The sequence below is a fragment of the Phasianus colchicus genome, chromosome 13 (genome assembly GCF_987193195.1).
Source record: "Phasianus colchicus chromosome 13, bPhaCol1.hap1.1, whole genome shotgun sequence".
NCBI lineage: Eukaryota > Metazoa > Chordata > Aves > Galliformes > Phasianidae > Phasianus > Phasianus colchicus.
The window spans coordinates 12,190,238-12,215,449 of NC_143448.1; the positions used below are offsets into that span (position 1 = coordinate 12,190,238).

At 38.0% G+C, this 25,212-nt stretch overlaps 1 protein-coding gene and 1 long non-coding RNA gene across 8 annotated transcripts in view; both read left to right on the forward strand.

Annotated features, from left to right (window-relative positions):
- Window positions 1-25,212, forward strand: part of CDH11 (cadherin 11) — a 742,884-nt gene that overhangs the window by 373,114 nt on the left and 344,558 nt on the right. The gene's annotated exons all lie outside the window — the stretch shown is intronic.
- LOC149916158 (uncharacterized) lies at window positions 24,229-24,668 on the forward strand. Its single transcript, XR_016470579.1, has 2 exons — window positions 24,229-24,406; window positions 24,506-24,668. It is a non-coding gene; the product is annotated as an uncharacterized LOC149916158 (long non-coding RNA).

Below are 25,212 nucleotides of genomic sequence, written 5' to 3' on the forward strand. Positions count from 1 at the left end.
TAGACATCTTGTAGGTGATGCATTCAGTGGAGAAGAATAAGCAACAAGTCAATGGAGATTTCCATTACACTGAACGTTCTTTTAAAAACAAAATAAGAAAAAAATGTTTATTTCAGTAGCCATATGGATTTGTGTATTTCCCCATTGAATCATCTCAGATGTGGGTAATTAACCTTAAAGGAATCTGTTTGTGAACAGAGATCACGGCATCTGCCTCTTGGTGTTTCTTTATTAAAAGGACAAAAATTGAAGGCTTCCCTTGCTGCTGTGATTTGGAAGGGCAGTGCGTGGTGTGGATGCCCGCTGTGCTTTGTGCTGGTGGCTGGATCCCAGCACCCCACAGGTGCTGCCGGGCCAGGCAGTGGCGCAGTGCCCCAGTGCCCTCGCAGGGTTTTTGACAGCAATGCTTCTCTGGAAAGAGGATACCAAGAGAGAAATGGGTTTTGGGTGCTCTGACATCCTGCTGCTTCTTACATGAAGCTTGATTGAGCCTGAGATGACATTTAGGGTGACTTCTCTCAAACTGGCCATACAGTTGCCTTTTCCTCATTCTATGATTTCTCATTTGCCTTCCCTTTACTGCCTTCTGTTTTTACAGGCCAAGCACATAGCACGAAAAATACCATTCTCTGACTGTGTGCAAGTCCTAGGAAAAAAATATTTCCATTTACGAAAAAGGGAATTAGGGAACAGTTCCAGAAACAGCAACTGTAACACCATCGCTACCACAAACTGTTAAGAGCTTCATTTATGAGTGCAATTAAGCATATGGATAGCTCAGGTTTCATCATCAGCCCAGAATGGGACGATGCTGTTGAGGTAGATTCAGTCTAAATCTATAACAGTAAAAAATTGGTTTAAGATGTAACCCTTTAATATGCCTGGAAATGAGAAGTTGTCAGACTGCTGCTATGTTTGGCAACATTTGCCAATGAAAGGATGCCATTTAATGCAGCAGGGGAAATGATAGCTGACAGATACACCTGGTGTATGCAGGGCATTAAATGCCTCAAATTTATCAAAAGTAACTGGGGCCGGGGAGCTGGTGGCTGGAAGAGGAAGCAGTTCTGTCCTTCCAGTTCAATCGCTCAAAGAGGAAAAGCAGCAAAGGAAGAGAATACTTTTGTTGATGAAATGAGGCCAGACTGTTCAGAAACATTATACACAGGCAGGATCTGCACCAAAAACTTTGTATTCTGTATGTTAGCAGATATTATTATTGCAGATATTAAGCTTTGATACCCAACAGGAATGAGCATTTCTGTCCCTATTTACATCTTTACATCTGTGCAACTGTTTGACAACCAAGTAATTGTGAACATTTTTACTTAAGAAAAAAAAAAAAAAAAAACAACCACTGCTGTTTGAGAAGGATAAAAACCAGTATTTTCCATTTGATAGCTTCAAGTATAACTAAATAGATAGGATTTCTACTCATTAAATTACTGGTTTCTGTTTCTCTTTGTGGAGTCTGTGGGATTTGAATGAGAGTGCCTCATGTTGGCGTTATTGTTGAGGGGCGAAAAGAAAAGGAATCACTAGGATTAGCATATTTTGCTATAAAATTTGTTTTTTCCTTGCTTCTCAGGCAATAATCATATTTAGCAACTTTTGTAGCTGTAGACCAGATTGTGTCAGAGAACAAACATCTATGGGGGTGGATCTCATAAAATTCCACTGCTTGCTGAAGTAGAAAATGAGTATAATCAACAATAGGGCTGTCAAACTGAGGCATACCCGTAGAGCCATGGGTTCAGTGGCTATGTTATCTCTCTCTCCTGCAGTATAAATCTAAGGCATACTGTTTTTCAGTAGTATTTTCTGATTAGCAATACAAAAATATTGCACAGACAGGTAAATTTGAGATGAATTAGTACTCTATCCTTAGATTTTGGATCTGTAGACAGTGAAGTTTTGTATAATAAACTCTCTGTTTACTAGCCAAATTTTTTGCAAGTATGTTATTCATACTTTGGCTAATCTTATTCTTTTCTTGCTCTTAGTGTTTTCAATTCAAGTCATAAATCTCTTCTCCTCAGATTCACTGTTCTGCCAGAGAGGTATCAGAAAGCAAGAGTGGACACATCAGTTGGACTTGTAGGACAGCTGGGCTATTAAAAAGCCCACTGACAGCTTGGTAGCAAACCACTGCCATAGGAGTGTTTCTACATATGACCAGAATAGAACGGTAATGTTTAATAATGCAGATTGTTTCAGTGCTTCTCCAGTGCTTTTTATAATATTGTTGTAAAAGTCTGCAGGTAATGATATGGTCCTTCAGTTTAATGTGACTTCAGATGTTTTGAATACCATTTAAAGTCAACAGCTACTACAATTGCTTGGATGTTGGTGAACTAGTTGAAACAGTAAAGCACATAGTGCCATAAGAGTGCACGCAAGTGTTCAATGAGCAGAGATGTTTTGAAGTAGTTATCTGACACATTTTTATACTTGTGCATGAAAATTACTGTTCTTGTAGTTTGCACGAATGAAATATACCTGAATTTGTGGGGTGAATGATGTGTACACTGTTGTTTTCTTCTTCTTCTTTTTTTTTTTTTTGCCGCTGAGACTTATTGCTTATGTTTTGGAACTTTTTCTCCAAATTCCAAATTTTTGTACTCGTTAGTTATCAGCTACATACAGGATGAAGTGTGATGTTGTCAAGGCAATGAATGAAGTTTATTCCTGGCAGTAATATGTTAATTTTTGTTTGCCTCAATGAAATAATCACTCAGGATCGAGATGTGCTAATGTGAAAATGAAGTGAAGGGTGTAATGCCCATCAGTGAATTTGAAAATCATTATGTTTTCTGCAGTGTTTCCTTCATGAACCTTGTAAGAGCTCGTCTACACAGGAGCTATTTTAGAACAGCTAATCAGGAGGGGGAGTATTCAAAGTAAGTTTTGCCAAGCATGGCACAGTTCTGGAGATAGCTTGTAGATTCTACATCTAGTGTCAGTCAGAAAGAATTCTGAGTTGTTGAGGAGAAGGAAAAAAAATAAAACTAAATTATTTTTTTCCTCCAATTCATATTGTCAAACTGATTCAAATACTAATTTGTAACTTAACTTGATAGAGAAACTGATTTGCCTTCAGCATTGGCCACCAACTGCTGTAACAGTTTTGCATGGCCCAGTCACTTCCAGCTTCTGACAAAGCTGCTTTTCTCATTTTTAAGGATCTTGTTAATGGATTTGTGATCACGCAGAGCTGCATTGCTACCCTTCTTCTCTGAAAAGCCCTGCTCTGCAAGTGATTGCATTAGTATTAATGGAACAACTTCAGTAATAAAAAAAAGTCCTGCTCAGTTCAGGAAGATTGCAGGATCTGGTCTTTAGACAGGACTAAAGTGAAAAAGAAAATAGTAGCTTTTCCCCTTTCATGTTTCTTATTTGGCTGAGCTGAATAAAAATTGAGATTTTGAGTTGCACATGATCCGGATGAAAAGTGAAATCTCACCATTTTGTGTGAACATTTTTGCACACCTTCACAGTAGGGATTTTCCTTAATGCCTTTTGCATTAACGGCTGTGACAGGAACTCTGCTTCCAGCAGTTTCAAGTGGTTAAATCAATAATAGAAATAGTTTAAAAATACTAATCCACCGCTGCTATGTGAACATTCTCTGCCCAGCCTGCAGACTGTGTATGCAAACAGATAATGGTGGGCATCAGTAATTTTTAATGTTGAATTTTCCATATCTAAAATTTCAGTAAATAGCTCTTCAGATAATTTAATTTTTCAGAGGGCAAAAGTCTAGTCAAACACATGGTGTGTAACCATATGCTAACAGAAGTGATTCATTATCATTGATGAAAGGAATTCAACCAGTATGAATTGGCAGTTGATAATTTGACATATGCAGCAAAGCAATGAATAGGCACAGAATTTCTTGCATGTGAATTCTTTTCATTATACCAGAGAAATATGGGTAGCTGAAATTAAGTGGTGTAGTACTTTTGTCAGGAGCTGTTCCTCATCTCTAGTAATTAGAAATGTTGTGTTAAGTTATGATAATTGTCTTCTGAAATAAGATTAGAGTAAAGAATAGGGAGTGAATTGGGAGCATATAAATAATATCTGATAATTACAGCAGCAGCATGAAAACTGTATTTGGTTGAAATAGTGTAGATCTACTGCAGGTAGTGAAGACTTAGTTTGCACTTGACTGAGAGCAGGTTTGGCTGATAGGTACTCAGGGTGATGAACCACCACAGGTTTAGTGGCCTCAGATAAGCTGAATGTGAGTTGCTCTTGGCACACCTGTGTTGTCTGGTGGAGCATGCTGGAGTGAGATTTCCAATCCACTAAGCTGGTTGAGTGGACGTGTCTGTGCTATTGAGTGTGTTAGATCCCACTGATTCTCTGGGGAAATGTGTATGATGGGTCATTGGGGAGGTGTCATATGCAGTAATATACCTTTTTTTAGCTACTTCAGGGTATGGGAGCCATGGAAAGATTGTTATGAACATTAAAATAGCTTTGTCTATATATATATATTTTTTTTTTTCCACTGGAAAAAGGACAAATAGGCTATCAGTCTAAACAAAAGCGCATCTACTTTTTAAGCCAAAAAGATGGGTACTAAAAAAAAAAAAAACAACAAAAAAAATCTAAAAACCTCCTGATGTATGTGTATATTTATATTTGAGTTAGCAAAGTAAATAATGTGTAACTATCCTTCTGTACCCCCTGCCCACATCCAGTTATATCCGCTGCACATTCTAATGCTGTTTTGTTGTATACGTGTTAATTCAAGTGGTCTTTGCAGTTCAATGACTACTCTGTTAACTAGAAGCAATATGCATAGAAAAAGACTTGCCTTCTTTAGGTGAAAGGTGCCATGTAACTTCCCCCTCCTATACTTTTCCTGTCCGTTATTTATGATTTTTGCTTTGAAAATAGTTTATCCCATAATTTGCCTTTGAGTGCATTCAGTCCACACTTTGATCTGAAAGATTAAGAAGATGATGGTTTTGGATGTGGTCCCCAGATGAAGATCACAAGGACTTGATGAGGGCAAGGGAGATCAGAAATAATTAGGGAAAATGTCAGTGTACAACACTGCAGAGAAGTTCACCTTTTTGTACACATTTCCCAGAAGGAAAATCAAACTCAATCTTGGTCTGTGTATTCCCAGTGAATCTCTGCCATATTAAAACCCTGAACAGGAGTTAGAAGACAGAAATAATATAACCAGGTTTCCACTACAGGGAATTGAGGCGTTAGTTCATCATTCCATCCAAGGCACAGTCCAGGCTTTTCCTCACTGTAAAAACAAAACAAAACACAAGCAAACAAAACCTCTGCATTTTCAAATTGACGAAGAGACCTTTGCTATTATCACAAATGTATTTTCATATGTATGGAAACCAGCAGTTTGATTCCATCAGAAGAAAATCCATATATCATCTGCTTTTTATATCTGTTATGTAGTCATGCATGGCTTTCCACTGGTCAAAGAATTAGTCAAGCATATAATAAGTAGATCACTGACAGTTTAACAGTATTTTTTTCTGAAATGATGCATTGTCAGTTGACTGGAGACAACTTATTCTGGAGATTTCTTCATTTTTCTAAATATGCCTCAAGTTTTGGCCATTGGCTTTGAAGTCTATGTGTATATATATATCTATATATATACATATATATTCCCAACAAAATTAAAGCTCAGTAAGAAGTAGAAGAATTTGATGCATGTATGTAACACTCTCTACTGCAATATTTATATTTTATTTGAAAAAAACATTGCTTTTAAAATTGGAGGTTAACTCCACATTGAAATTTAACCTTAACTCCTTAACTTTTACGTCTGAGGTCTAGAGGTGCTGTTTTGTTTTGCTAAAGTAGTTTCAGTCATGGGATCTTGGACTACACTGAAGAGAGCCAGGTGATGGGGCGACAGGGTATGCAGGTAACCACCTGAGCTGTTAGGCTGTGGTACTGGTGCTGTGGAGGATCTCTGGTTTCCCAGTTGCTGCCAGATGTGCAGAGGCAGCTGAGCACTGTGTGCGTGTCACTGTTGGGCTCGGAGCTGCAGTCCCACCAATGGCTGCTATGCCCAGCTCTTTAAGGTGGCTTCTGTGAGCTGCAGAGCTGGCTTATATGTAGCTAATGACAGCTAATGCTGTCTTGGGTAAAATGCATAGTCTTTGCGGGCTTTGCGCTGGCAAATACATGCGTCTCTGTGCATGTTTCAGCACATCTTCTCACTGCTGCCTTCTCATTCTGTGTTTTGACAACATCCAGGATCAGAGAGCTCTAATGCTCTGAAACTTTGTTCTACTTACAGAGTTCAAACCATTTTCCTACTACATCTCCAGAATGACAGGAACATTTGGTAACAGTGAGCACACCTGGGCTCGCTTCTGGAGTGGTTGCAGAACCAGAAGGGCTGGGAAGATTTGTTCTGAATTTTTGTGTCTCAGCTTGGATCTGGATTGTTTGTTACTCTGCCTCAATGCTCAAGCCAACTAGCTTTGCTGAGAGGTAGAGATAAACCTGGAATTCATTCCTAGTTAAAAATGACTGCGCTGTTAAAACATCTCATAGGGTGATGCCGTTACTTGTAGACTTGCAATAAATCATGGCTACACTGAAAGTCCAGCAGCTTGGGCTAGTTTGGGTAACTCGGTGCTGAGGAAGTTCTTTATCTGACAGAAGCAGTTACTACTGTTTAAGTTCTTCTTTCAGTGATGGTAAAATAAAAACGTGCGTGTGAGGGTGGACTTGCTTGTCGGGTTCTAACAAAAAGTATGTAGGTTGCTCCAAAGGTAATGCCTACTATTTACTAAATGGATACAAATTGCACAATAACGCTATTTAACAGAGCAAATTCTCAGCTACAAAACACAATTTTTCAACATAGTCACCACCATTAGCTATGCATTTTTGCCATGGAAATGTTTTTAGGAAAAAACAAGCATTTAGCATACCTGTTCTGTGTTGACTAAGCAGATAAACATAATGATTTTCTAATTTCCTTAAATGTATTTCCATCCTTCAAAGGATTGCTTAACATGCAATTAGTTCCTCAAATTAAATGAATGTCATAATAAACGTCTTATTGAAAGTAGAGCTAAGAAAGTATCTGTTGACTTTAAAAATCCCTCATATTTAAACAAGCGATTCTTATTCATTTTATTATAGGTTAATGATTATTTTCAATGGGAGATTAAGTGTCTGGGTTCATTATATGGCTTTCTGGAGGTCAGTGCAGTTGTTTTGCTTAAAATCTACTAAAAAATTAATAGACTCTGATCTTTAAGACAAAAACTAGCAGCATACCTTATTGGGGGTGTCGAAAACCCTTCTGAACAGCAGAACTTATTGAAATAAATTCCAAGATTTTTTTTCCAATGAAATAATAGTAATGGATTAAAACCTCCTATGCCAGTTCCACTGATTGAATTAGTGCTAGTGACCACTAGTGAAACGCAGTGCTGTGGGGGAAAAGAGTTGTGTTGCACAGGTGTTCTCCAAGCCTCTTTTTGGTGTATATTGAAGAGATATGACAATGAATTAAAAAAAATCAAGGCAGACTTTCTTTCAGGGAGTGTTCTGCAGTAGAACTTATTTTCAGAAACAAAAACTAGCCCAAACACTGGATGTTTGCAGATTTCCCTTTAGTAAATAAAAGATAGGCCTAAAGCCTTTGAGAGAGGAAAATCGTACAGTGCTGTAGGTATGCTTATGTAAAACAAAAAGGACTTAGCTGTGGGATATGTTGTTGTTTAAGCCCCTCAGCAGCTCAGCCCAATCCAGCCACTCTCCTCCCTGAGTGGAGTGGAGAAGAGACGTGGAAAAGTATGAGAACTCCTGGGCTGAGATAAAGACAGCTTTCTACGTAAAGCAAAAGCAAAACGAGGAGTTCTTTTGCTGCTTCCTGGGGGCAGGCGTTTAGTCACTCCCAGATAAGTTGGGGTTCATCATATGTAGCAGTTTCTTGCTGATACCCAACCTAAACCCCACCCTCCACCCAGAGCAACTTGAGGCCATTACCTCTTGTCCTATCACTGGTCACACGGGAGAAGAGCCCAACTCCTGCCTCTTCACAACCTCCTTTCAGGTAGTTGATGAGAGCAATAAGGTCAACCCTGAGCCTCTTACAGACAATCTCAGTTCCCCCTGCTACTCCACATGAAACGTGTGCTCCATGTCCTTTCTCTGGGTGTGATCCAGGACCTCAGTGTCTGACTTTTAGTCAGGGCCCAAAACAAAGTATGTGAAGTGCGGCCTCACCAGTGCTGGGCTCAGAGGGACAATCAGATTCCTGCTCTTGCTGACCACGTTATTTCCAAAGGAGACCAGGATGCTGTTGGCCTTCTTGGCCACCTGGACACATGATTGGCTCATGTTTAGCGGAGCATCAACCAGCAGCTCCAGGTCTTTTTCCTCTACGTGGCTTTTCAGCAACTCGTTCTGTGGACACTGTGGTGGTAAGAAAGGTATTTTCAAATGTTTTATAGCTGAATATTTGCAGAGCTCCTTTTTGCTAGTCATGGATGCTTATGCATAGGTTACTAATTTGCATAGTTTCCACATAGCTGTGTGCTATGTTGTTATTGCTTTAATCTAAGGAGGTTGTCTGTGCTGCAGAAGAAATGGAATCAGTCACAGACCAGTACTCTTTCCCCACCAGCAGCAACAACAAACTCACATTGGCTGTGACTTTTGGTCCCACTGTTTCAGCATTCTTTCTGTTGCTTTTGTAAGGGATGATTCTATGGACATGACAACGAGTTAGCTAGCCCTGTCATAGAGGTACAAGGGTAAGGTGAACAGTGTGTGCTTGATTGGGCTTAATTGTATGTTTAGTGTGCTTACAGGCTCGTGGAGCTTGCTTGACCATCCTGGCACTCAGTGATGAAACAGAGAATGCTCTCTAAGCTTCTTAGTGGCTTTAAAAAAAAAAAAAAAAAAAAGTAAAACAAACACAAATGCCATAAAAGCCACACACGTGTGTTTTCCCAGGACTTAACATCAGTTTAACTTACCATCAGGGGTGCATATAGTCATTGGCCTTTGAGTTCAAACTTCTTTCAGTGCCACGGCAAGGAAGTGTGGTTTAGATCTGGTGGACTGAAATGATGTAACTGAGCATAGATGAGGTGAAAAGATCTTAAAACGCAATAAAAGAAGCAAAGTATAACCCAAAGAACTGTGCCTTGTGTTATTGGAACTGGTCAGCGAAGGCTTCTGTGACATCAGGGAGCACTTTTTATGTTTCTAAATGTACAATTTGCATGGAGAATCTTTAATACATCAGTTTTATCCTGAAGAGGAGGATTCCCTTTTCCAGGGTACTGTATTTTTTATTTTTTATTTTTTTTACCATTTCATTTGCTTTTCTAGCAGAGAAATTGTAGCTTATCATTGACCATATATATATATATATATAAGCAGGGTATATTAATATGCTCTAACAGTCTGCTTAAAACTCTGAAGTGTGTATATTATATGACTATGCTAGTTAATCCAAAACAAAAATTAAGTAAGATTTTTGTATATAAGGGGAAAGCTGAATGTGAAATTAAAATGTAAATCAAAAAGTAATTGGCTTTTTGTGCATAGTTTAGATAAGATTTACTTTTGAAGAATGACTTTGTGTTTAACACAGCAGGCCAGACACCATGTGGCACACTTGCACTTAATAATGGCAACCAATCTAGACCATAAATATTGCAAACGATGCCATTTGAATGAGGAGCCCTATGAACCGTAATAAAAACCCCTGTGATTAATTCTAAAACTGCTCTGTTCATATTAGACCTGCAGTGGCCTCCCTGATGAGATCAATACAGCGTAGCAGAGTGATTCTAATAGAAGTGTTATTATCTTTTAATCTTCAGGAGAATGCCAACTTTGAGAATTCTTCAGCATTCTGGCTGCTTATTTTCTCAGAACAACCTTGAAGGCAGTTGTTTTCTAAAATGAAGATACATTAGAGTCTTTTCAAAGATTTATCAATAATACGACACGGTCACCGTTTGTGGAGCCAACAGCTAAAAGGCACGTTTGTGTGCCGAGACTTACAATTGGTCACAGTGACCTTCCCTGTCAGCCTCTATTTTCTCAGCAGACAAATGTCTACAGTGAATGAGGAGTAAAGGACAGGGATGGGGTTGTGAGAGGGGGGGAGTGGCACAGTACGGAGCGGTGCTCTTCTGTCCGCCAGCAGCAGCATCTTCCTGAAGCATAGGCTGCACAGATTATGTCTAGACATTTGTCTAGCACACCTTTCTCTCTGTGTGCTATCGGCAACCCTAACTGGAATCCATGGTTTGTAATGAATTTTCGATGTCAGGGGAGACAAAACTGTAGCAACAATTGCTATAATGAGGAATATCTGGCAAGTCTGTGAGGACATATTGTCATTTGAATATTCTTAGGAAAATCAGAAGGCAGGACAATTTGCTTATGATGCTTACTGTATTTTTGCAGGAAATGATTGGAAAATATTCATTAACTTGTGAGTGCAGCAAGATAGGCATAAGCATTCATTAGGCTTTTTTTTTTTTGTCAGTTGATGGGGGTCTGTGTCACTGGCCTTGTTCTTAACCTTCTGAAGAAATGATTATCCTGACTAAATTTTGAGGTTTTTACATTTTATTTAGAATGGTATCAAATACGTACACCTACAGCATAATATACAGCCTGCTCCACGTGAGCTAAGCAACTCTGTGAAGATTGAGACAACAGCAAACAAACAAAACGGAAATTTTGTTGTTCTTGCTTGTCTCTGTCCATAGGAATGTAAATGTAAACTTGAAGGACCTGGGTTACAAATCTGATTTCTATGGGAATTTTATACAGGCTGGAAATACGGTAAAAATTAAGCTATTCCATATAATGGAGGAAAATGTACAGCTAGTGTGTCGTGCAGAAGCTGGTGGTCAGAAAAGCTGTCTGTAGACAATTGTCTCTGTACTGCTAACAGCATGGGTACACATGATCTGTAGAATGTGATAAACCAGTGAGGAAAAAGGTGGTGTAAATAAAGATGTTTTGTCTTCATTTCAGACTTCCAACTAGCTTAATTATTAAGAGTTGAGATTAAGCAAGCTAGCCTTGTATTGATTGGAGTCTTTACCAACTCTTGTCTGTAGTGACAGCTATTTCAGTTCATTTCTGAACTTGTTTACGTTTGTTTGACTGGCTTAGGATGCTCGAAGGAGAGGTGCTCTGAGTCTGGAACAAAAAAGTTCACTTTCTTGTGGGCAGACGCCAGTACAGCTCTATTTCAGTGCTCTCATAACAGCTTTCTTCTGGGCATGCTTTGTGAGCCTGCTCCTCGCACATACTGCTTGTTCCTAGAAGTGATGATTTAGGTGTCTCACCTTGGAGCACAAATTGAAGTGCGTTGGCTCTCTTTGGGAGTGCCTGCAGGATGGAGCAGCGAGCTTGCTGTGTTACATGTGATAGCCTATTGTGCACTACCTGCTGTGTGCTTTAAGAGCGTCGCAGCTTATATGTTAAAGCCTTGATGTTCGCTTTAAATTAATGTGAATTTGAACTTCTTTGAGCAGTCCGTTTGAAGGTGTATCACTGGAAGAGAAGGATGTCGGTTTTTTGTTTTTGTTCTCCCCTCCAGCAGCAGCAACCAACAAAAAAAAAAAAAAAAGTAGAAGAAATTGTGGCACTGCTAGAGGGCTGCACTAAAAGACTTTATACTGTGTCACTTTGATTTTGGCAGTGTTAGTTAATGCCACTGGAGAAGGTATCATACCAGACAAATTTCTCATCAATGAAATTCGTCCACTGTGTTTTAAAATGTTGCTGTGTAGATTTTTACTTTTAAGTACTATCCTGTCTGCTTTAAAAACAAAGTTTGAAAAGCCTTTCTCTTAGGAAAAAAAAAAGATCTCACCATCAGATACTGTTAATGATGTAAAATGTCTTTACAAATGTAATACTCATCTCAATTTTTTTCTTGTTTGATTGAAATGGGAAGGGAACCAAAAAATGTTACTTTCATGTCCTTAACTTTGTATAATAGCTAAGTTGTGGTATGTTTCTCTGGAACGGTTTATTGTGTATGTTATTTGTACTTGCAAAGGACAATTCTGCATATGAATTGTAATTCATATTCATACTCTTGCTTCAGGTCTTAAATTTTAATCATTGTTAATTAAAATATATTTTCTTCACTCCTTTTTGTAATCTTAACCTACTAATACTCATTCAAGCTGTTAAACTATAAAAGTCCTTTTGGAAGGAGCTATCCTATTCTGAATATGGAGATTAAAATGTTCTTCTGTCTTATGAATACCCAATAAATGCTGGAGAGATATGCAGTGTACTTGAACCTAGGCTTAAAGTAGCTCAAGATTAAGATTAGAGGCAAACAAATACCTTCCTATCCAAGATTTGTGGGAAATTCAGGTGGAAGGAATGCAGTTTAAGGCATAATTTTTAAAATATAATTTCTATTGAACTATCTGGCAGAATTTCAGTGGCTGACCTGACTTTCACTATCTCATACCAACAGTGTCTCTCTCTTTGTTTATTTTTCCAAACTCTTTATGGGATGCTTTTAAGAGATGTCACTAAAGTCATCTTCCACAAATCTCACAAACAATTTTTTATTTTTTCTCTTTTCTGAGCTAGCTGTTATATTTCTAAGACCTGACATGCCAGGAGTGTGCTGGAAGTCACATTCTGGAAGTACAACACAGAATACATCTGAAGCTATTCATTCTAAAAAGGAAGTGCTATTGTCATACATGGTGTTGTACCTTACGCTAGTAAAAAAAAAAAAAAAAAAAAAAAAAAAAAAAAAAAAAGGTTTTGACATCAGTCTTTTTAAGGCACATTCTGATAGATGTTCAATCTAAAATTTCAAGAATTATTTCCAAATGTAGATCAACTGCATCCATAGCAGACTGAAACTTGCAAAACAGGGAACTCCTGTTAAATCACATGATGTGCTGAGCACATCATTTTTCATCCTGTAGCACAGTATGATTTTGAGAGATTTGTTGTTTGTTTTTTTGCAGAAGATTTGGGTTTTGTTCTGTTTTAGTCTGTTAGTTAGCCATGGAAAGGGAGTCTTGAAAGCCCATCCAAGCACCATGACTTGGAGTGTTAGTTCTGAGAAATCAGAAGTCACACCACCTTGTGGAGTACGGTTTGTGCTGCCCTTCACCACTCACCTTCACCCTCACAGCCGTTTCTCCATCCGCCCATCAGAGCTATGTTCATTTGGGTTTGTTGTGTTGAATGCGTGGCTGTGAGATCCTGGATGTTCCCTAGTTGTGAAACGCATGAAAGCAACTTGAGAGAGATCAAGATCTGGAAGGACCTGTAGTGCTCCCAGCTCTGACTTGACGCAAAACAGTCTTGATTCTCTCTGAAGTGTGTAAAAACACACTTGACCTGATTGGCAGAACAAAGAGATGCAATTTCAATCATTTATGCAAAAACAGATTCACAGCTTTGTCGAAGATATGTAGATATGTGTGAAGTGATTCCAAAGCTTAGTGTTTCTTTTGGAATATTCTCTAGAACAAGGATAAACAAACAACAACAAAAATCCGGCCCCTCATATCTTAAGTGTATTTATGCTTCATCAGAAATAAAAAATTTTGGAGATTAGGCCATTTTACTTCTACAAGTTTGTACAGTTGTATCCTATCAAGGCAAACTGCTAAAATTTCTTCCCCCCAAAAAAGAAAAGGAATCTTTGCATTTCTTCTTTGTTGTCATGGGAGATTTACATTCATATGTGGATGGGCACTGTCACAAATGTCTGGGGGGAAGAATAGAAAAGGTTTTATCCTTCATATTTAACGTTCTGTGATGAAGTACATTTTACTGAATGGATGCTTGAATTAGGATACTGCATTAGCTTTTTAATGTAATCCCAAAGTAAAATGTTTACTTTGATTTTTGTGTTTTTCTGTAGCAGTTTTATCAGTTTTATACGTGTCAGCATCCAGAGACTTTTGTAAACCAAGATAATGTTTTATTGCGGGTTTTGTTTGTGAGAAGGCTGGATCTGACCCTAAGTTCTGATGTTTGCCATCTATTGAATCTTCATCCATGAAGTTGCTTTATCAAATAGCTATGATGACCTATCAAGCTTTCAAACAAATGATAATATTAAAAATAATAATACTAAAAGAGTTGCCAGTACACCCAAGTCATCATACAAGCAGTTTTAAAATGATTTTCATAGATTATTTCTTGAGATTTCAGGTAAAGGTAGTTGAAAACATCTGGGTTTTTTTGTTTTTTTTTGGGTTTTTTTGGTTTTTTTTTTTTGCATTTAAGGAGTCTGTTCCTCATGAAAAGGGGAATTTAAGTGGGATTTAACTCTAACTGCTGTTACCTTTTTTACAAAAGTTGAAATATTTTAGGCAAAATAGTTAAGAATTTTTTATTAAACACATACCAGTCCCTCAGAGTCAATCATGTTTATATATTAATCAGTGTCAGAAGACTGACAGAATGACTAACCAGCCCAGCTAATATTAATAAAACTCACTGCAGTTGGGTAGCCTGGCCTACTTGTCACTTAAAATAGCCTGAGTAGGGCGGTAGTAATTCAGGGCATCAGAATAAAAGTGATTACCTAATGCTGCACCTAGTTTTGTCTCATCGGTGTTCAGTTCTACTGCCTAAGGGTAAAGGAGAAAGTCACTATAATCTGAAGAGATAAGAGGAGATAAGGGTAAAATATTCTTTTCCTGACCTGGAAAGAAAGACAAGGATCATGCAGTTTGCAAGCTCATGTTGTATGGAAAAACAGTGAGCAAATGGCAGTTATGTCTTGCTTCTAAAAATAAGGGTTGCAATTTCCTACAGTATTTATTTTCCTGATTGTTGTCATACTTCCTGTAACCGTAGTGAAATAGGACAAGTTGTATAATTCTGTGTGGGTATGAGTTAGAGGGTCAAACTGATGAAAGAAACTTAATCAGGCATGTAATGCATTTCTGGTTGCAGGACCACATCTCTGTAACTCTCAAGAAACAGCATAGATAGTAGTATCTGCTCAAGTGAGTAGCAGTGTTGTGGAGACAGATGGGCAAGGTGGTGGCACTGTGGCCTTGGAAAGTGAGTACAGCAGTGCTGTTGCTGATCAACACTGAAATGCAGTGTCAGTGTAATAAATTTGAATGTTCACGCATGTAGGGAAGGCATAGAGTTGTAGCACCCATAGAAGAATTTAGGTGCCCCCAAACCTGTTGAGAGCACAGTGGTTTGTGTGCAAGCATGAGAATTCTAAATTGTGTTGAAAACAATTTCTTGAAGCAAATGAGTTATGAGCTAAGTAGGGGAGATGTTCTGTTGGAACTGTTCACCTGAAACAAAGAATTGGTCATATATATATATATATATATATATATATATATATATATATATATATATATATATATATATATAATGGGTAGTGGTGTCCTTTTCTGAAATAACCATGAGTTTGTGGAGTTTTAAAATCCTTAGGAAGGCAAGCAAGGCAGAGAAAAGAAGATCAAAAACCCTGGATTTTAGGAAAGTAGATTTTGGTTTATGCAGGGATCTTCTTAGCAGTCTGAAATAAAAGACTGCCTTGGAGGGTGAAGGGACACAGCATATCTGGTTGAAAATCAGAGACAACCTCCTCAAAGCACAAACTAGTCTATTGCAATGTTCAAAAAGTCAAACACTGCCGAAAACTGGCATGGATAAATAAAGAATTCTTAAATGAGCTTAGTTATGAGAAGGAGGTGTATGCAGAAAACAGAAGCAGGGATGGACTACTAAAAAAGAATATAAAGATATAGCTTGAGGATGCAGGGATGGGGTTGGGGAATTCAAAACTTAAATGGAGTTAAAAGAAGCAAGGATTGTGAAAAGAGTGACCATGCCTTCTAGAGTTGCAGTTTGCAAAAGAAGTTTGGGAAAACCGTGTCAGTTGCTTAATACAGAATGTTACCTAGAGATCAAGGGCATGTAATGGGTTGAAGAGCTTAATGCTTTTTTTCCTCCTTTTTATTGCCCAGTGGCTTCCAGTTCTACGAACCCATGGTTGGAGGTTCCAGTTAGAGAACATGCCAGACAAGCCCATGCTGACTAAGTGGGATGAACCCAAGATGCTGGATGCAATTTACTTAAAGGCCATTCTCCTTAATTCTTGAAAGGTTGTTGTGACTGGTGAAGGCTTGTGATGCCTGGTTACGGTCAAATGTCACACCATTTTCAAGAAGGGACAGAAAGAGGATTTGGGGATTGGTGAGTCCATCAGCCTAATCTAGGTCCTTGAAAGAGGTTCAGAACAGATCTTCCTGAAAGTCCATTCCAGGACTATGAAATACAAGGTGATTTGGAACAACCATTATGGATTTACAGAGGCAAAACTGGGATTGATAATCTTAGTATTCTAGCTGATACCCTATGCTGGAGAATCTTTGTGGAAGGATACTACCACTGTGCACTGTAGGAAAGAGGTATCTTACTATATAAGGTTGGCACTTTATAACAGAAATGTGAAACTATCTCTTGCAGAAAATGTGTTCAATACCTACGGCATATATAAAAATTTGAAATGACAAAGGTGTTGAAAGTACCTTGTTGTAGACACATCATTACCAAGGTAATAGACCCCAGATGAGAAATCAGTGCTAGTGAAATCAAGTTTGTCCTATAATCTGGCACTGCCACCTCCCCAGGATGGGGGGTGAAAGGCCCGGCATGGCACAGTGCTCATCCTTCTCATCAGCCTGGAGAAGGTCTCACTTAACAGCTGTCTGCAGAGTGGTACATGATTAACCTTTTAAGATGTTTATGCCATAAAAGAATACATTAAGCTCTTAATTTTATTTTTTTCTATTTGGCACTATAATTTGCACCTGTGCAAACTGGAATGATTTCTTTTTATAGCTACGAAAATAGGAGCTGTTATATCAAAGATCACAGAAGTCAATAGAAATCTTTAATGAACTACTGTGGAACAGGCCTTAAATGGCTGTCTGAATTATAGAGCAGAGAACATTATTGTGTCTAGTAACATTAATTTATACATTCCAGATACCTGCTTTAACAGTTCTTCAGGTTTTTTGTGTTTTGTTTTGAATCTTATCAATATATTTTCCTGTTTGAACCTTGCTAAATAAGGCAATATGCAACTGGCTTCTTTCAGGGAAAACATTTTACCAAGTAAAGAGCAAAATGTGTTTTGAAAAATATCAGCATCCCTTTTTTTGGCTTCTTTCTGTTCTGTTTCGTTCCTCCTGGGATAATCTATTAGTTGGGAGCAAGCTCTTTTCCTGTTACGCCATTCAACATTTATAAAATCAGAACATTAAACTACTGTAGTGTTATCCAAAGGCCTCATTTCCTCCAAATCTCTCAGTTTCAGAGGATTCTGTGTTTGCTCTGTGCTTATTTGCACAACTCAGCACACAGAGTTGATTCGAGGTTTATTATGCCTGCTCAGGTATTCCAGCACCGGGAATTTCATTTGGTCAGACCTCTAATTGTCGTAGCAAATGTTTACACATTCAAGTTGCATGTTATTGTATTTCATAAGTTGTTGTTAGGAAGACTCGAAAAGGTCATCTGTAATCTGTGAAATGATTGGAAAGTAATATGGAGATTCCCTGCTAGATCAAGGAATTTGTTTGAGCTTAATTATGTAAGGTCTTTGTGTGCTATTGGCAGCTGAGATGTGGCAGGGTCTTGACCACAGAAAGCAATCTTTTTTTCATGGGAGTTTGTAGATTGCAGCTTCCGTCAGGTGATTCTGTTGAAGGCACATGATTTTCCTGACAGTTGAAACATGGTAATTACAAAGGTACTGTTCTGTTTTCACGTACATGTTTTCCTAGAAACAGTCTGCCAGTAAACGTGAAAGAAAATGTTTAGGAGCACGGCCATGGAATGCATTTGTGTTTAGGTTGTTACAGATCAGTCTCCTTGCTGTGGCTGTGAGACATCCATGCCATCAGTGATTTCTCCGAAGCACTTGTAAGTTTTGAGTTCTCTAAATCAGGGACAAGTCTGCTTTCTGCTTAAACAGTAAATACTGTTTTTGTGTGGAACTGCTGTTTTAGTGAACTGAAAGGAACAGCTCTTCTTACTGATGCAAAAGGGTTTGGTGCAAAATCTAAGGTCTGCTTCTGAAAAACTATTTAATAATAATTTTCTACCTCTTCCATTAAAAAAGCAAAATTTTCGTACAAGTTGCTATTACAACTTGTAATTGTACTGCTTGAAATGATTTTTTCATTTAGAAAATATTATGGTAATTTTCTAATCTCCTTGTTATGTGTCCAGTCTTTTAGACTTTTTCCTGTTTTGCTCCTTAACGACCAAAATACTTTGCTGAATGTGCATGAATCCAAAATAAATCAGACCAGTCTGCCTTTTCTGAATGTTTCCAAAAACTAAATTTCCATAAATTCTTTGTTCCTTTACAGAACATACAGGATCAAATTAGAGATGGGGCTCTCAAAGCACTTTTATTCATAATTCTGTGTTCCTTTCATGTAGTAACTTAATAAAAATGGCGTGCAAATGGCATCTTCTCAACTCGTTGATACAGTGATTTATTCACAAAGGCTTTTTTGCTGGAATAGTATATTCCAGTAAACTCAGAACAGTGAACTGTATTCTGCTATAAGGTGTTTACACTCTTGAGGTAAAACCAGAGCATGCTGATGTAACTAATGCAGTGAAAAGTCATGCTAATAACTAAATAAGTGATGATTCCAGGAGCTATGTAAGTGATGCTGGAAATGCCTTTACCAAACCTCTTCTGCAGGCACAGGTTGACTAAACATGCACAGACGTGCATTTTAAATGAAGCTGAAGATTGTAGGCAGGCATTTTCAAATTAGATTGCTCAGTAATTCCGTGAATTCATAATGAAATAGTCATTTCTTTCTTGATAAAACTGAAGACTAAAAAAGCTTCATTAGTCATTAAGTCATAATAATGAATTATGTTTAAGAAAGCAATATTTAAACAGGTGGTGGTATCTCGTTTATTTACTTCTCCAGTAAACCTAGGAGAATATTTTAAGTCTGCTTGTGATAGTCATGAATTTCTTGCAGAAATGTCTATTTCAGGAGTTACTTTCTTCATACGAGTGATATGCTTTAATGTGCTACTTTTTTGTTTCCCTTGGAGCACATTGCAACTCTTATTTGTCCAGCTTAAAAGGCAGCTCAGCATTAAAATAGTATATATTCCCCTTTTGAAGCTGCCTAAAAAGAAAGCCTGAAGCAGTTATCAAGTGAAAAGATGCATGAATTTTAATCCACTACGAAAGTACACCTTCAAACTTAAAGCGATAATTTATTTTTACTCAGAGGTCCAGCCAAGCATATCAAATGATGTGAGGAAATTCTAAGATAAAGCTCCTAGAAACTCTTCTCAGTGAATGTGTACTCATTTCTTTCTTACATGTGGTTATTTCTGGGCCAGTAATCTGGCTTGCAAATAATTATGATGTTGGTGACATAAACAAAGGTTTTTTTTTGTGACAGAAGAGGACAAATACCAGTTATGCAAGTAAAATGTTCTAGACAGTCTAGACATTAGGTTATGTGTGTAAGGTTGTCATCGTGTCTATGTAGTCTGTCATTGTGTCTACAGAGCCTTAACAAATGCATGTATTTAGCAGAGCAGTAATGCCTCTTGGTGCTTCTGGCATTTGCCACCACATCTTTTATTTATTTATTTATTTATTTATTTTTTATTTTTTATTTTTATTTTTTTTACCTTATTTTTAAAATACAGGTGAAAAAATGTTCATAAAATGAAGATGAAGGTAATATTGTGGGTTTGTTTTCTTTTTTTTTTTACCATTTTCTTTCTGTGATGTTAGCTTCTTTCAAACCCGTGGAACTTTTAAAAGGGCCTATGAAACTACTCTGCTTTCTTGTGTATAGAATAATACAAAAATTTACAAAACAAACTGAAAATCAACCACACACAAAAAAGAAAACGGTTTTACTCTCTTTATACCAGACATTTTCCTGTGAGATCATTTATGGCTGAGGGCCATCAGCAACAGATGAAGAGCCTTTTGACATTGAGGCATCAACTTCTGGGGCTACAGACACTCTGGATATTGTGATTTTTCTCTGTCTATCTGAACAAAACAATAATGGTGCATTATTACATCCAGCTAAGGTGATGTTATTAGCTGTTCTGGAAATCCACCTGTATAAATCAAACCAACATTAAAGTATTTCAGGCTTCTCAGTGACCTTCAGCCATGACATGAGGGATCTTATCATATAAATTCATCTTCTAAGCAACACTTCTTCTGGGCTTTTTGGGGAGCCTTGACCAGATGCTGGGCTCCCTTTTCTGGCTATTAAGGAGCTTCAATTTGCATCAAAATGTTTTGAGTGGCCTTTATTCCCGCTCTTGTTTACTTTCACAAAGGCAGATCACTGTTCAATATCGCTCCTAATTGCCTTGAAAGTTAACTTCAGAACCAGATTTTGTCATTACTGCCAATTTTGGATGTGTGTTGGTTTTTGAGGATTGAAATGAGAAGGTCTTGGTGTTTTGAAGTTTGTTTTCTTGAGAAGCTCTTGTAGGCTACTGGTACTACAAACCCTGAATTTAGTCATCATAGATTTTGACAAGAGCAAGCCAACCTCAAATGCATTGTTTTCTGGGAGAGCTTACATGCCATCAGACTAGTTTATTATGTATTTAAGAAACCTTGCAAATAATACGTTAAGAGGAACTGAAAAGTAATGATAGCCTTTTTATTTTGTAGAAGTCAGAAGTGAAGGCAAATCCAATTGTTTTCTTGCATGTTTCTGTTGCCTGGTCAAATTCAGAAGGATCCAAGATATTTAGAGTAGAAAGATGTAAATAATAATAATAATATTGACTTACCCTTGTTTTATAGAACTTTTAGTACTTGTTCTAAAAATTCTACTACTTTCTAAACCTTATTGTTCTGTTGCTGGTTTACTGTTGTGCAGAATTAGTTTTTGCCATCAAGTATAGTGTTTTAAACAATACAGAGAATTAGATGAAGACCGTAAGGGTGGAATATCTTATGGCAAGTCACACATATTTTTTACTATTGCAATATGATCTTATTCAAAGTTTGAGTATAGCTGATAAATTAGTCTGAAATTTTGAGGACACCATCCCACCAGTCAGAAATCAGAGTCTGGTTACAGTGGATATCAAGTGCTTTTGGCCCAGCTCCAAATGATCATAATTCTTAATTAACTGTGAAAATAAAAGCCGTGGGTTTATAGCTGAAACCTGTGCTGCTTGTTCAAGAACAAAAATTTCTACCTGGAAATCCTTAATTTTAGCTTCCTTTTGACTATGAAAAGAAACATAAATGTTACAAACGATAAAACAATATATTTTTAAATAACTAAGGAGAGTGTGGAAGATATAAAACCAGAAGGTTCTACATGAAAAATAAAATAATTCTTCAAATTCGTAGTAGCTATTTTCAGTTTGTAAGGGATAAGTCCTTCGTGGGTGAGAACTTGTGTGCAATAGAATGCATTTATTTGCTATAAAGAAAGTTTTGCCAATGATCAAAACAAAACAACAACAAAAAACAGAAAACACAGGGTGATTTGGCCATTAGGTTTCTCATTTCCTGGGTGCTGAATCAGCAAGTCTGATTTGTACAATTGTTTTCTTATCTGTAACAGGAGACTAACATTGTCGAGGATGCACTTGCAAAAGATCTCAGTCCCTATCATTTCAGGGTCAGTGACTTTGGGGCGTTGTTGGAACCTTTCTCTCCTGTTTATTCCTAGGAATTGGAAGTGTTCGTCCTGAGTTTTAAATTGGGTCTTTAGTTGGGAAGAGTTTTGAAGAACTATTTTGCAAGTGTGGGTATGAGAGTTCCTCAGGTTGAACGCTAAATATTGTGACTGAGTGATGAAGGAAAGTATTCCTTATACAGGCATTGTAAGGAGTCTATACCGCTTTCATAAAATAATCTGGTCAATATGACTCTAGAAATACTTCTTAAATAACATTCATACCATAAAGTAAGAGTTAAGCATGTTCCTTGCCAAATGTTAAGCTTCGTCTTTTTTTTTTTTATTTTATTTTGACTGGATGAAATAACATCTCTGCAGCTTGCTTAAATTTTTAAATTTCCTAGGGTACGTTTTACAATTTATGGAAGTCTGCAACTCTTAGGGCTTGGACTTTCAATAAAAAGTAAACGTAGCGATTAAAATTCCATTGCCTATGGTCTTAATTTTTTAATAGATTTGACCAAGGCTTTAGGTGATGTGTTGATGTTTCGGGGCTATTTGGGTTGTACAGAAGGGTTAGAAGTGCAATAAAACAACCTACCAATCAATTTTAACATCTTGCACCAGAGAAATCTAACTGAAGGCAGAAAGTATTTAAGTTGGCTTCAATCCAGAATGAATTATGCTTTCTGCAGGAAATCATAGCAGCTGATTTCTATTACAGAATTACCACGGGTGCCACTTGAACTATATTGTATTGCAGAGGTATGTTTCTGCAATAAATGTGACTCCTATTGTTAAAACCACAAAAATTTGAACTGCTTGATGCCTCTAAAACCAATTTTCAGATAATATATTGTAATGTTGTATTTTATATTTTCAAATATCCAAATTAGCAAATGTATTTGCTAATGCTGGCATTTGGAAACGTGTGGAATCGAAGCACGATTTTTAGATTCACACACACTTGTGTCTATCTCATCAGAACACAAAGCCAACACTTCATTTCCTTCCCAGCTAGTATAAATAGAACAACTGCTTCTGAAAATGCTGATAATCTTGCACTAAACTGTATTTTCATGGGCACATTTCTGAGTACTTTCGGTTACTGAACAATCTTCTGAATAAAGGAATTCCACAAAAATTCCATATATGTATGCAAAATAAGAAAAGATAGAGAAGGTTTGGTTACATTATTACTGATCAGAGATTTTAAGTATATTGGAAGCTTGGTGAAGTTAGAAGCTTTATTCATATGACTAATCCCTTAAAACAAACTGTATTCTTTCTAGTTCCAGTGTTAGGAAGTAGAATGTCTTTTTTATGACTCCTTCTTTCTATGTAGAATTTTTAATGCACTTAATAGCAGATGCTAAGTACCAAGCAGACCTGCTCTCAAGCATAGCTGCTTTTATCATCATCAGCACTAACGGATTGGTAATAATCAGGATAGAAGAAAATGGTTGCTTTATTATGAAGCTACAAACATGTACCACAATTTCTTGCCTGAACAACCTGTTTTAACATTACTTACACATGGGTGCTAGCTAAAAGAAAAACGACATTTCATATCCTGAGCATTGTCTTCTGTGTTTTCTTACAAAGGTAAGAGTTGTGATGCACCTGCATAACTTGCATTTTGAAGCCCCCTAACATGCACGGCCCCTGCCCTCCCTCCCCCCGCCCCTTTTATGTTTTCTTAGATTGAGTCAAGAACAGGAGAGAACAGAATACACTGCCTAACATTTAAAATATTTATAAGATTAGATTTGTGTGGTTGAATCCTGTGGTACTGCTTAAAATAGCTTTCCTTTCCATCTCCCACTTCAGCATCTCCTAAACAGATAGGTAAAAAGAAAAAAAATTAAGCAATCATTCATAGCTTGAGCATACAGAAAAATAATCTATATAACAGTCAGACTCCATTCATGTGCTTGAGGCAGATTGGCTGGCTCCCTGCAGTGCATGGCAGGTGCTTACTTGGGATGCTGTTCAGCAGCCTGGGCCGCAGGGCTGCTCTGCTGGCCTCACTCTGGGAGGTAATGTGGTGGTGAGGGCACAATATCTTTTTGTTGGAGCTTAATTTGTGAAGATACAGAAGATATATTTAGTGGGAAGTGGATAGGCTATGTTTTCCTTGGCGCTTAGATGTTATAGATTGTAGTTCCTTTGTGAGAAGAGACTCTGCTTATTGGTTATGCAAAGCTTAGTTTCTTTAGGAGGGTGCAATTTAAATTTGTACAGGGCTGTTAATTTCACAAAACACTGAATGTGGGCTGTGCCGCTAGAAATGTGCTTCTCTTAAATGCAGTATGTGAGGTGGTATCATCCTATATAGCTTGTTAGAAGACAGCTTTGTATTCCTAATTCTTTTAAGAACATGCAGGTGGTTTTCAAGCTGAATTACAGCCTTTTTGCACTAAATGTTTGGAGAATTAATCTCCCCATCTGAGGTGTGGGATGTGCAGTACTATGATCAACACTGGTGCTTGGGTCTTTTTCTTTCTGAGAGTTGAATATGCTCAACCAGTGGATGTAGCAGTGAGCAGAGAACTTTCGAGTAGTTGCTCGTAGTAACTAGATAAGAAGTAGTGATGTAAGTGCTTGCGTGTGATAAGAGGGGCGTAGACGAAGGTGTACAAGGCTATATAAACTGTTGTCACGAGTTAATAAACGCCATTTTACCACCCACCACATTGGTGTGCACCGAGGTAGATGGACAGACCGAGATGTCCCTAACGATTGCGAACACCTTGATGAGGCTGGAGCGGGCCTCCGGCTTCATATGGTGACCCCGACGTGATCGTTAGGGAAAAGTGGTCGGCCACAGGCGGCGTGGCAGGATCCTGCTCTCATCCACCTCCCTTGGGGAAGGAGGTGATGACCCTAGAAGAGGGGGCTGCGGCTTAAGGAGAGTGGAAGCTGGGTAGCGTCGGAAGGTACGGCCGTTAGCCTGTCCGAGGACCCAGGAGACCATCGGAAGAGGAGCCTGGTGGTCACTTGATCCGTCGAGGAGATTGCGCCCGACGATGGAAGCCGTCATAAAGGTGATTTCGTCCGCGTGTAAGACCCATTGCGGTAAAAATGCTCCTTCTAAGAAGGAAATAGGTACAGTGTTATCACTGCTATTAAAGGAGGGGCTGCAAGTGGACCTCCATCCGTCTCACAGGGCAGGAGGCCACTGGGATCCTGCGTGAGTAACTTCACAAATGTAGGTCCACTGACTTCCACTGGTTCTCTGTAGCTGCTAAGAGCTAGAAATGTCCAAACTAATCACTGCATGTGATTAAAATTCTGCAGCTGAGTGAGTCTGGGGTATGAACGATGCAGAAACTACTTTCATAGTTCTTACATCGGAAACTGCCCCTTGTACGGTCCCAGGAGGAAAGCAATAGAAGTATCCTGAGCAGCAGTGGAGCAGTTATAGGCTCTGGTAAGTTTCATCACTTTGCAGTGAAGCAAGGGTTTGGCTTCTGCTTTTCTTTCCTAGTTGTCTTAGTTAAAAGGGTGAAAGCTG